Here is a 13,229-nt window from a genome sequence, read left to right as displayed (position 1 = left end):
ACAAATTTTTTGCAGTTCGTTTTCGTCAGTTTCGTTGGAGATCACGCTCTTTTTTTCGTTGAATCATATGAACCAACAAAAAAGGCAATTTTCGTTAAAAATAAAGTTTGTACGAAAACAAATGAACAAAGTCACAATAAATATGCCACATACAGACGACAAATGGTGTGATTCCAGTTAATAGTATGTTTCCCAATCAAAATGCATATATTAAGTTCAGTTAAAACCCTCCATTAAGGAACCAATCACACTTTTATCTTTTATCCCTTCCCAAATTCCTGCTAGTGCAAAAGAAATCCAAAGCTGTTAAAAGAAGTAAATAAATGCAATTGTGACTTTTAATTTATTACAAGATATATGACAAGATTTTGCAAGCTGTGTCATGAAACTTAACTGATATTTTAATTATCATTGCTAAATTAAACTAGAATGCTAGTAGATGCTGTACGATTTACACATACATGCAGAATTTAAAAGTCCTTAGTGTATTATAGTACATTTACAGTGGCAAAAAAAGTAAATTAACCCTTTGGAATTACCTGGTTTTCTGCATTGATTGTTCATAAAATGGGATCTGATCCACGTCTAAGTCACAAGTATAGACAAACACGATGTGCTTATGACAAAAAGCTAATAACACACAAACAGCGATAACACACCCATTAAACATTTGTTGAAGTCATTAGCCACACTGAGAATGTTAGCATGATGTATTCAAGAACAATACAATGATTTGGGTGTTATTAGTTAAAACCAATTGTGTTTGTTCATTATTGTAACTTACATGAAGATCATATCACAGATTTAGACATAAATGCTGGTAATTCCAAAGGGCTAATTTACTTTTTCTTGCCACTTGTATTTATGGAGCGTTAGCAGGTTCTGTAGCACTGCTATAATAAAGGGAGAGTGAAATTAACAATAACCTTCACAACATACAAATAATATTAGCACGTTCAGGCATATTGGTACAGAAGGAGAATATGTGTTTTTTGGGGTTTAAAATTACAGAAAGTAGGAGAAAGCCTGATAGAACTGATTCCAGAGAATAGGTACAGCATGGGTAAAATACAGGATAGGTGAGTGGGAAGCGGTCATAATTCTAGAAGAGAGATGCAATTCATGGGAAGAGTAAAGAGGGTAGTTAAAAGAGGATTTGGAGATAAGTGCAGAGGTATTGAGGGGTGCTCGATAGGTCACAAGCTTAAATCGAATTCAGGTAGGTAAGTAAGGACACCTACTAAGAGAACTTACTGACATCACACGACAACTCCACTCATGCAGCATCTCGGCATAGTACGCTTGTGCGAGGACTTCACCAGCTTTGTGCTTACGTGTTGCTGATTTGGCTGCTAGATTTGGGCGATCTTTACAAGGCTGGCATTTGATGTTCTTTTGTTAAATTTGTTACAATGCAACCAGGCCAGGACTGGCTATCTGTCACGGACATGCTGCTGGCCACATAGTTCCACACATTCACCCAATCACTTTGACGTCATAAGATGGCGGCAGCATTAAAATTTCAGGGCCGTTCCACCAACGTCAGTCCATTCTTTAGATGCAACCTATACTTTTTCTGAAAGCAATGCTAATGCAGAGAATAACAAAGAAGGTCAGCTTTTACAGCTGGTCTATAGGTGGTATGGAATAGTATATTTTGATTAGAGAATACGCTCTTACACCATTCATTATGTTTTAATATATAATGTCACATTTAAAGTACATAAATAATAAGTTCCCTGATTGATGATAACATAATGTTACAGCAATCTTGATTATGCAAATTTCATGTGTGTTGCTCAGACATCTGGCACGCAAAGGTTTCAATACATTCAGGTCTATGACGCTTTAGGAGTGTAACATTAAATAATGTTATGAATTGTTGAAGATATTCTTCAAGCATGTCTTTTCTATTGTGATGTTCTTCAGTGAGTATTCAAATACTACAAGTTTGGAATTATTGCAATTTTTGGATCAGGTCTTTCAAAACATGTTATTTTAACAGTATGTTATATTTACCTGTCATTTTCTTCTGTGATTAATCTTCCATGCTTTCATTTACAAAAGAAAGAATTGTTTTGGTATATGGTAATTTTTTTTAAATGCCAAAAGAAAGTTGGTACATGTGTCACATTTGTTTGCTTTAAAATAGGGCATACTAGTGGTTTTGTTTTACGATATAACATTCTTTTGCTTGAATATATGTTTAACATTGTTTTAAAAATAACACGTCACCGTGTTGCTGATTAAATAAGTGCTAGGCAAACTCTAGGTACCAGCTGCCTTGACGAGTTTTGTGACTATTTTAGATATTTGCATGAGTTATACAATGTCTGCAATCTAAGTAATTTAAAAACATTGGGAAATATGTTACATTGATATTTTATATTTTGGGGTTTTCACACAATCATGGACGTTTTCCTGACCTCTGGAGATGGGGTCTTCATAACTGTGACACAATACAAGGTTTGATCAGAGGTCTGTAAAGTGGCAGGAAGAAATTACACCACAAAAAATCTAGTCCACCTTTAATAAATTCTGACTGCAGTGAGGAGTCTTCAAAATGTGTTTTGCTTGTCTCTCTAGATATTACCGTATTTGATCGATTATAAGACGACATTTGCTCTGGAAAAAACCTCGTCTTATAATCGATCAAACCTATAATCAAATAGGTCTGACTATGAGACTAAGATCCAGATCCCCTGCAGCGATGCAGGGGACCTGGATCCTCCTGTGTTATGCGCCCCCCAACTTACCGGTGCTTCTGAGTCCCTGGTGCTTAGTCCGGGCAGCGTGTAGAGCTCTACGTGATTTGCGTAGAGCGGAAGTTGTCTATGCGAATCGCGTAGAGATCTACACCCTGCCCGGACTAAGCACCGGGGACTCAGATGCAGGGGACCTGGATCATCCTGTGTTATGCCTCCCCCCCAACTTACCGGTGCTTCTGAGTCCCCAGTGCTTAGTCCGGGCAGCGTGTAGAGCTCTACGCGATTCGCGTAGAGCGGAAGTTGTCTACGCGAATCGCGTAGAGATCTACACCCTGCCCGGACTAAGCACCGGGGGACTCAGAAGCTCCGGTAAGTTTGGAGGAGGGAGGGGGAGGGAGTGTTAAATGGGGGGCATAAGGCATTTCTGGAGGCAGAGTGCTCTATGAAATGCCTTTTAACCCCCTTAATGCCACTCTGCCGCCAGAAATGCCTTTTAACCCTCTATACGCCACTCTGCCTCCTGAAATGCCTTATACCTCCCTATATGCCACTCTGCCCCATAATATGCCTTCTAACCCCCTAAATGCCAGAGTGGCATATTGGGGTATAAGGCATTTCTGGAGGCAGAGTGGCACTTAGGGGGTCAAAAGGCGTATCATGGGGCACAGTGGGATATAGAGGGTTTAAAGGCGTATCATGGGGCACAGTGGCATATATGGGGTATAAGGCATTTCTGGGGCAGAGTGGCAAGCCTGGGGGCAGATGTGCATAACTGGGGGGCAGGTTGGGGAAAAAGGAAATAAAAACAAAATATTTTTCTCAATCGTAGCTTTTATTAACAAACAATTGTTCACATAGTTTACATGAATTAACATTTACTGGTAAAACTTTTCCTATAGGGTCGTCTTATATTCAGGCTTTTTCTTTTTTTCATAAATTAATATTCAGATTTTGGGGGGTCGTCTTATAATCAGGGTCGTCTTATAATCGAGCAAATATGGTACTTGCAACATTATAAATTAAATAGAATGTGTTGCACGATTTACTGTCAGTCTCTGGTAGCCTCTTTAACAGCTTTTCAAAAATTACTACAGCATACCCTCCAAGAGAAGTATGTTGGTGTATTCACGTTACACAGATGCATTGATGATGATGACAGAAAAGAACCAGCTGACCCGCCCTGTCATTATTTACTTATGATGACCAATAATAACAAGATAAGGGAAACAAAAACCTTAAAATGTAGTCCCTGTGAACTTTAGCAATGAATGTTAAAGGTCAATATGGAAGACATGGGTCACAAAACATCCAAAATAGTCTTATAGTCTGTATACGTGAGCTGAAGTATGACCAAAACAGCGAAACATAATTGAAAGAGAAATCAACGTGCATCTATTTAAAACTCATTATTGCTCATTACTGACATTTCTAGAAATATCCCTGCTAAATATACACATTTCTATTTTTAAAATGACGTTAAGGTATCAGCTACATAACTTGGTCAATGTAAATCACATAAATAGATCTTCAATCAGGCAAGTCATTTAACTTTTAATTACGACAAAAGTATGTTATGCATCACAGCTTTAGCTTGGAGTGAGAAATCTCTAAGCGAACGCGATGGACAAGGATGTCACACTTTGGCCAAATTAAGTAATTAAAATGTTAACATGAAAAAAGACTTAAGCAAATTAGACATTACTGCAGACACACATCTACCATAATTACCTCACATTGAAGTTCTGTCCCTTGAGCTATCTATCACTAGAGAGAAATTAGATGGGGACTTACGGTGCGAAGCCTCTGATAAAAAGCACGGAACAAACAGCTTTATCCTTGGATATTAAAGACAATAAGTGAATTGTTATCCTGACGATTGCTTACCAATTCCACTTCCTGCGCTAAGACGTCTGTTGACTTATCTCACCCTGTAGATTATCTGCACTGCTTGTGTTCTATCCTTTTTATCCAAACTTAATGTACTAGACATCCTCAAGTATGGTAAACAATAGAAGGACCATCTAATGGAAGTCTATGTAGGATTGGCGTAAAGAATCCTCTCAGTGTAGTGCTTGTGTAGGGAATGACACGCTAACATTTCCTCTAATGGCAACCTTCATAAATGCAGACAGGAAGTTATTTGGAACAAAATGAAGCAAATCATTAGAAGTGTTCCTTCATTCACCCCAACAAGTGAGCATTCATATTCTGTGAAATAAAAAGTTATTACATGTGATTTGGACACATTTTTTTATTTTTATTTTTTATTTCTTTTTGGGCAACAAATTTGTCCAGTGCCGACATTCACACTCACACCTCCTAAATGAAAGAAGACAGAAGATAGAAGATGAAGAAGATGCAGAAGTAGGTGCAGAAGCGGAAGTGGTAGGCAGAGAAGATAGGGACACATTTAGAGAGAGTGTGAGAGCGTGAATGAGAATGCAACTGTGAGAGAGTTAGAGCTTTTTGCTTTGTTTTTATTTGTCACATTTTTGGGGCTTGGTACTAATCACCGAATTTACCAAAATCATGTAAATTTGCAATTTCTACGAATCCACAAATCTACTACGTAACATAAATGAGACTGTAACAATGCATTTGGTGATTAAGTACTATACAACATCGGGTGGTACAGTCAATTTACACCCAAGAGCCACTTGCATAGCCATAAATCTGATAAATCAGGCACCCCTGTGTCATTATACACATTTCAACAAGTATAAATACTTAGTTCACAAGTTTCCTAAGATTTGAAATCTTAATGACTTCAACTATCCTCTGTTTGGATCGTGTAGACTAGAAGTTGGCATTAGCATTGGTTTTGTATGCGGTACTGGAGGTAATATGTGTCTATTTCTACAGCTTTACTGTTGTTCACAGAGCTGGACAATGACCATTGGACCCCCCACCCCAGCACAAAATAAAAGGTTGAATCAGGGAATCATCGACAGACAGTAGCTCGACCCTCAGAAAAATCAGGTAGAAAATAGGTGCAATCTAACAAAAGGCCACCCCATGGAATCCGTGGCATCCCTGACAAATTAAACCACTAAAACCAGACAGTAACAATGTAATTCATACCAACAATGCACCCTTTGTGCTCCATTAGTCAATAGAGAATAAACTGTCTGCTGTTTTCTATGGCCACCCGCAATACATCATGTAAGCTGTCTTGATGAGAATGTTGATGTTAAAAGCTTCATATCCTGATCAGCCACCACATTATGCAGGAATTCAAATTCAGGTGCCACCAACATCCGCACACTTTAATCTGGGCAAATACTCATATAACACTTAATTTAGGATGCATGCAGCTGAAGTTCATTGATAAAGTACTTTTCCCTCTCTTTCTCATTCCCACTCAACAGTGTAATACACATCGGCTTGCAAGAGTAGGGCCCCCTTCCCTTTCTGTATTATTATGTCTTAGTATGCGTTAAGGTTACTGTCAATTGTGTATACTGTCAGGTTTAATGTTTTTTAATAATTTTGCGTTGCCATCTTTTGATAATAGTGATACAGTGCCTGCTAATGCGCTATAAACTAAATTAAAAGTGCAAAACACTGTTAGGAAGGATTTAATAACATTTCTACTCAAAAAACTGCGCTTTGTTAGTATTTTGGAAATATTTGTGATTAGATTGATGTCCTCAGCCTCCATGAGACTTCCAGTATTTCAATGTAATAAAACACCCTGCCTAGCTGCAGAAGACCCACCCTTACAAATGCCGTCACCACATGCTGTCTCCTAACCTACCATTATAATTTATTGGCAGCACACCACCGGATTCTTTAGTGAACACACACATGAACCAATGATAAAGAAGCATTTAAACAGATCACGAATTACATTCACATGCGCAGCTCAAAAGACTATGATGTCTAAGTTGTAATCTACTTGTGTTGCAGTCATCTGGAACTTCTGGACAGTTAGAAGTCATTGCATACTGAATTTGGCACTGATATGAAACATTGATGTTGGCACATTAGAGAAAACAGAGCCGAGATTTAATAACATTTATCGGGCAAACACGGAAAATGATGTAAGTTTTCGGGATCTTGGAGGTTTTTTTCTTCAGATGGATCCTTGATTTGGGGAGATAATTATGCCAGTTAGAAGACCCCTGCCCTTGTGGAAATTATGCTAAAACAGGCACAGACTAAAACCTCATCTACTCCTTGTCTGGTGTCAAAATACATTTAGGTAAGTAAGTCAGAGGCAAATGCACACACCATGCTTCCACCAATACTGCAGTCAGATCAACCTCTCTTACAAGTAGATACCCCTATTTCTTAGGTGTCTATTGTATCACATTTGGGGCTGACGAGTGTGTTGTGTTAGATCTGTTAAAAGTTCAAGTGCCTATTGTGTTTATTCTGTGAATGGAATAGGCCCGATACCTGTGGCGCATACGTTATGTCCCGCAGATTACAGAAAAGCTAGATTCAGATATGTAACTTGAAGATTCAAGTAGTAGAGTAGTGTGGCCCATAGCGAAAGTATATGAGTTTTTAACCCCTTAAGGACAATGGGCGGTCCCTAAACCCATTGAAAATAATGCATTTTGAGCCTGTACATGTACGGGCTTTGTCATTAAGGGGTTAAGGAGAGTTAAAATGATAAATTCAACACGTTTTCAAAAGATAACGGCATTTATTGAGTTACAAGTTCATGAAATCTGACACGCATCTTGATAAGAAACGGGGTTAAAAAATGCCAATAAAGTCTCATTTTATTTGCTTATCACAGAACTGGATTTTTTTTCTCTCCATATTTTGCATTTTATTTTCAGATAGATCTTTTATCTTCGGTGCTGCTTTTGGTTATATATTTTGAATATATAAGGCTTTATAAACCTACAGCTTTCACTGTAACAATATGTAATCGTTGTCTGTGCCGTGTTCGCCGTGTACACATCAGCGCAGATACTGGTTGTTATGAGCTTTTGTAAAAGGTTCCTTGCTTCCTTTTACCTCTGCTTTGCCCCCTGTTCCCATAACCACTGCTTCAGACCCCCCACTCTGTTTCACATTAACCAGTTGGAAAGTCATAGAGAGGCATTAGCTTCATCTATCCCAATATAAACCACAGACCCCTCATCCACAGCTGGACGTCATGCTTGTCGTACCCTGGTAATCTCACTGTACTGAAGGGAAAGCCAACAACATGAGATGTGTCCTTTGGATCATGAGTTATGCTTGATTTAATATATTGTAACAGTATTATGTTTTTCTAATTATCACATTTTATGTTTAGGTGTCCATAAACATACGCCAACCAATATAAATCAATATTCTTTTAATGACCTTCCACTGCCTCCTAAAAGGCTTACATTGTATCAACAGTTTTCCACGGGATGAGGTTAAAGGCAGGGGATTTGTGAAGGAAAATCAATTTGTGTCGTTGGGGGCGAGATGGTTCATAGCACTGTTATGTGTCTAAATATATAAACGTTAAAAATAGCTAAATCATTGACATTAATTCTTGCTCTCGCTAGGCTAGGCAGCATCTGAAACGCACTGCTCATAACAAATGAAATTAAGGATTATAGCAGCTGTTTCGTCCTTGCAATGTGAGTAATGGCATTCGGATGCATTCTGATTCAGTTGTAGGGTTTACGGCGTGCCTTTCTTCTATTGGAGCCGGTTAATGCCACTAGACTATGGATGAAGTGTTTGATTTGATCTAAGAAATAGCAGGTTTCTTCCTAGCCCACAAAACTACGCAGAACCATCGGTCATGGTTTACAAACACAGCAACAGCTTCATTTATAAATTATAAATACTAAGCTACAGAGAAAGAGGTAAAAGATGGCAGGTCACTCTTTATCTGTCGGTTCATCTCCGTTTTGAGTTTTCCAGAACCCATGTGTTATGTAAAGTGCTGCACAAATCGCTTGAGAAAAAAAAAAAGATAATTATCGGTTTGTGTGCTTCTTGTTTAACCTGATGCAGTTTTATAGTTTTACTATTTCAGCACTGTTCTGTTTTTAAGGGGATATACATATTGTAGCCTTTTTTCTGCATGCAAATAAAGGCAATCATTAGGCGCAGTTAACACCTTCATAACCCCCCCACCCCCTTGGCTTGGAAAAAATGCAAAACAGCATATCAGCAAAATCTATTGGTCTGCAATAAACCACAGTCTCTCACATTTAAAAGATCAATGCAAATACCATTGCAGATACTCATTTAACACGCTCGCAACCCCAACCATTAATAAATTCCTCAAGACAGTGGCCACATAGTCCGACTAGGCATACAATGAGAGCTAAAGGTTGGAGGGCAGATGTTTGGGGCAAATAACCTCCCTGGTGAATAATAATAATAATGAACCAGCTTGAAAGATCCAAAATCTCCCCCTATAGTAACTTTTCTGCACAACTAAATGTAGAGCACTGGCACATGAGGGCGTCCTGTCGGGAAGGGCAGCTGGGGGCCATTGGACCGTTAATATGACACTCTTATCCTATTCTAATAAGCACCACCATATTCCACAGTGCTGTACAATGAGTAAACAGGGCATAACAAGAAGTGTATACAAGAAATTTAGAGCTACAGAAACGTGCGATGAGGACCCTGCTGAAACAAGCTAGAAGATCGATTTATCAACTGTCTGAGGATACCCTGTGGTAGCGATTTGCTTTTACTCTCAACACTGTTTCTCAAGTGCAGCCACCGGCCTGGTAAAAATCCTGTACCAATCTGAGCACCGCAGACCGTGCAAGGTGGTGTCTCAAAATAGTGTATGTGGGCATAACACCATCTCATGACTCCACCATCAGAAAGACTGAATTCACAGCAGGGTACTAAGGCAAAAAGCACTGCCCTCCAAGACAAACACGAACACCAAGCTAGATGAATAAAATAAAAAGTCTCTTGGATGCTCCACAAGAGTCATTCCACTGCTTGAATCTTAGGAAGTTAGATTTGTTTATTTTATGTAAACAGCAAAGTAATTGTTCATGTTATATTGTTTGCAGCCATTAGCTATAGCACTGACATTAAAGAAAAACGGGTTGCTTAACTTGTAAGAAATTGCAGAAACATAGCCCTGCTATTATTACAAAGCAATGCTGCAGGCTTATTTTTTTCTTACATGCTTATGTAGGATGTTAGTAGAACATCTGACTACAAAAACAACATAACCTTTTAATCATGCAGTCGGAAAACTCCATCCAGGAATATTATCAGACAGGCATATTCACTAAATTCCATAAGAACGATAAGATGACACTGCATAATATACTGAATGACATCTCACTGATGTATGTTTTGCAGGTCAATCTGTGCACAGAACGATACATATTTCATTTTTTACCTAATAAAAACCACCGATTATTATCCCTATTGGTCACTTATTAATTATACTCATAGAGTAATAGCCAGTGACCTAATCTGTTCATCATCCCTATCACTATACAGTAACCGACCCTAACATTAACTGTACCTAATGCTTTCACGAACCACCAACAGGTCCCCACAACTACCCCTCAAAAACATGGTGCGTCTTCCTAGCGCAGCTGTGAAATAAAAATTGCAACCTCTGATCTATATGATATACAGTATGGTATCTACATCGGAGATGTGGAAGATTATTGTATTTCGGTTTTCTTTGCTGCCCCAGGTATCCAAGGGTACAGCATCCATCCCAAAATGTGCCACGCTGATAGAACTTACAGGAAGAAAATCCCCCAGATTCTGTTCCTTGCTGGTTCATCTGTAAAATGCGAAGCCTCTTTGTACCCCCATGATTCGAGGGTCTCTTGTGCCTGCGCAACGCTGAATAAACCACACATTTGTGCTATCTACTCACTCAGGCTAAGCGGGGGGGGGGGGATCACCCTTTTTGGGTTTCCTTTACTGTCCCAGGTAACCTAGCATGCACCAACCATCTCAAAATATTCCTGACCTGAAAAGAAAATTCCAGGTTCCCATTAGAATTGTGTTTGCAACGGGCCACCTAGAAAGGTGGCTTATTTTGGGTGTGTGGCTTATTTTGGTGTTTAGGGTTAGTTTTACCACCAAAAGCATGAGGTGCACCTTCCTAATTCAACTGTGATCATGCACTGTCAATAAGGGGGGGGGGGGTCTCTTGTGACTGTGTAACACGAACACAACACATATGTGATCTCCACGTGCTCAGGAGAAGCGGGAGATTACTCCCATTAGATTTGTGGTTACTGTAGACCACCTAGGTAAGCAGGTTGTCTGAAATCTTCAAGAGATGTGCTCCTACAGAATATATAATTTTATGAGGTTAAATAAGAATATGGAACCTCTGTGTCCCGCATGAGACATGGGCCCATTAAAGCGATGTGTTAAAATTCCAAGTATGAAAACTGTTCCAGTTGTAACATCACAGCGTCTGAGAAACACGACTTAACCATGCATGCAGAATACTTTCACATATTCAGTCAGAAAAATACCCTGGGATAGAAATGTAGAAAGAAAAAGAAAAAATACCCTAACTCTTATGCCAACGTTGGTAGATTGGCACTGAAATGGTCAATGTGTTAAATATGCCTCTAGTAAAATATTGAACTTAAAATAAAAAACAGAATTGCTTTTTCTAGCGCTGTTGGGGCTAACTTTTTTTTTTTTTTTAAATAATCTAGTTTGGAAATATTTAACACCATAACTACCAAAATAAATGAAAATACCAAGCATATGAGCCAACAACATATATAAAAATGTGTTTTATTTGCACTTGCCAAGTGTAGATTTTGAAGGTGCCATATAAAAACAATAATAATAATAGACCTATTTCAGAAGAAAGCCCTACTTGTCTTTGCACACTAAAATCCGTTAGTGGGAAACAGTCAACGCTAAAACATGCAAAATCGATATACCAGTATATATTTTTGCTTTTGGAAAACACTGTAAAATAACCCTGGTCCTTAAGGGGTTAAATCCCTACTCACTGTACAACTATACCACCAACAAAAAAACCCTGTGAGTTCCCCTTTATATTCAATCAAGCGCCTCGGAGACTATTCATTAAAGCTAAAGATGGCAGATGCATTCGCAGAACACACAGAAACCGGTTGGTTTCACTATGCTTTACGATTGGTGATGGTTGGCAAGGTTTAACAGACCCTATATAATGCATAGCTCAGACAGTTATATTACGGTATTTTGAGGACTATTATGATTCAACAGTGCTTTTAACACCGGACTAATTGAGCTTTCCTTGCTGGAAAAAAACCTGGAGTTGACCCTTCATGACAGTAAGCCATCCAATTGTTTTACATACACCCAGTAGGTGCATTTACATGTTTACACATCAAACTGACACAAATAATCCTTTGAGTACCTACAATTAGCAAAGCACTCCAAGTAGATCTCCTTGCAATCCAATTCTACCCTGTGTTTTATACAATATGATATATACAGTAGGTTGGCTCTATTCCTGCCAGGAACAAAAGATGTAGCATGACTGCATTTACATAATTACCTTGATGATAGTGGCTTTGGAAGAACACTGATGACAGGTTTGTAACCTTTGAAGACCCCCTATGCGTGCGCTCGGTGTTTGCGTCAATGGTAAACATGGAACATGTTTATTTCCATATTCACAAATGGCATAAACATGTAAGTGTTTATGTTGCATTATAATAGTCATGAAGTCTTCATGAACAGATACATTTAAAGCGCCTAGGTGTATTCTCCAATGAAAGAAAAAAAAAGTTAAAGATCTTTTTTTTTTTTTTAAACAAAACATCTTTGCAGCGGACTTTCGAGACTGCCTACCAAGCCAAACCATACCCCATGTTTTCCTACATTGTTGGGGAAAGTTCACTGTTCTTGGCAATTTGGGGACATCAACTGTAATGTGGCAATCTGTGCCAAATCCCTGGCCAAGGAACATTTTCTTACTTATACAGCACCACCATGTACACATGGCTGCAGACACAAAGAAACTGCTGGCTTTGAATATATATATTTAGTACAGGGCAGCAGAAAATGATGGGGCTGTAAAGATCGATAAACAATTGATTCCCACATTTACAATTGACCCAAGACATCCTTTGGAAGCCAGCATTGGCTTTAACTGACGTAATCTTTGTAATTCTCACGTCATATTTTTACAGAATAGCAGATACCATACTCTCCATCACCCTGTACTAATGACATGTACTTTCAGATAGGCAGCTGTTTGACGTAATTCCCACAACCACCATCCAAACGTCTGTGACTAGCCGCGTCTATTAGATGTAAGGAGCAGGCAGGCCGCAGAGCGCTTTGTGCTCACACACGGCACCGTCGGCCTGCAGCTGCAAGCTGTGCCCCTGCGCCGCGCATCTGAACTCAGGAGCCTCAGCTGGCGCTCAGCCACCAGAAAGGCAGGTCACGTGTTCCGCCGACGAGCCGGGCGCGCGCTCCATTAACACGTTCACTCCCGAAACAGAGCGGCAGGCCGCATCGCAAAACAGCGAATTTACAACGTAACAAGTGGGGGCACTACACCCTAAACACAGGGCCGTAACCCCACAACAGGGTGAGAGTGGGACCACAAGG

This window comes from Spea bombifrons, chromosome 4 (genome assembly GCF_027358695.1).
Source record: "Spea bombifrons isolate aSpeBom1 chromosome 4, aSpeBom1.2.pri, whole genome shotgun sequence".
NCBI lineage: Eukaryota > Metazoa > Chordata > Amphibia > Anura > Pelobatidae > Spea > Spea bombifrons.
The sequence above is the reverse complement of the archived record's forward strand: the minus strand, read 5'-3'. Positions refer to the sequence as shown.